Here is a 919-nt window from a genome sequence, read left to right as displayed (position 1 = left end):
TCCCCAGTGGGGGGCGGGCAGGAGGCAGCCGGCCTGTGATTCTCTCTCATCGTGGATGTTTCTCTCTCCCTCCCCTTCCTCTGAAATCAATAAACACATATTTTTTACAATGTAAGGTGGGCGTTAAGGCGGTCGGGTGTCCGTCCTGCCAGCCCCCGCCCAGCTGTCCCACCCTCCAGCCAGCCACCGAGGGGCTCGCATGTGGCAGTCACCAGGCCGCTGGCGGAGCTGGGCACAGGCGACCACGGGGAGTGCTGCCCCAGACGGCGAAGGACGAAGGAGGCACCGGTCCGTGGGAAACCACCCGGGCAGCCATGGAGGCCACAGGCTAGCCGTGCTGGGCCTTGTCACTCAGTGGACGCTGCGGAGAGCGCCCGGGAAGGCCCTGAGCTGACCATCCTGAGTCCAGTGGCGCCTGGCAGAGCCGTGCCCTGGAAACAGGCGGTGCCAGAGGCGGGCGTGTTGTCAGCCTGACCTTTAGCTCAGGCGCCAGAACGGACGCAATTATCGGGCCCACCCAGGAGTGACCAGTAGGATGCACATATTTCTTTGTCTTAAACTCTAGTAAAACTCCCTGGAATCTTTCTGTATAAAATAAGCGCGCTGAATCGGCTCTGGGTCCGTCTCTCCGTCAGAGGACAGCTGTCCCACCGGCCCCAGCTTTTCCCTCTGTCTTTGCGTCTGTCTCTCTCTCTCATTTTCTCAATCCCCCGTCGCCCCTACTCAGGACTCCTGTCCACTCTCTAGCCGCGCTGGTCACGGAAAAGAGAAATATTTATAGATGCCGACTCCACACGGGTACCCTTTGGGGTATTCCCCCCTGCGCCCTTGTTCCCACCGTCACCAGGACAGCCTCCTAATGGCCTCCCTGCCTGCTCTGCTGCCCACGCTGGGCCACTCACCACTGACCTCCTACAGT

The sequence above is a fragment of the Myotis davidii genome, unplaced genomic scaffold, assembly GCF_000327345.1.
Source record: "Myotis davidii unplaced genomic scaffold, ASM32734v1 scaffold211, whole genome shotgun sequence".
In the NCBI taxonomy this organism is placed as follows: Eukaryota; Metazoa; Chordata; class Mammalia; order Chiroptera; family Vespertilionidae; genus Myotis; species Myotis davidii.
This window is presented reverse-complemented; position numbering follows the sequence as displayed.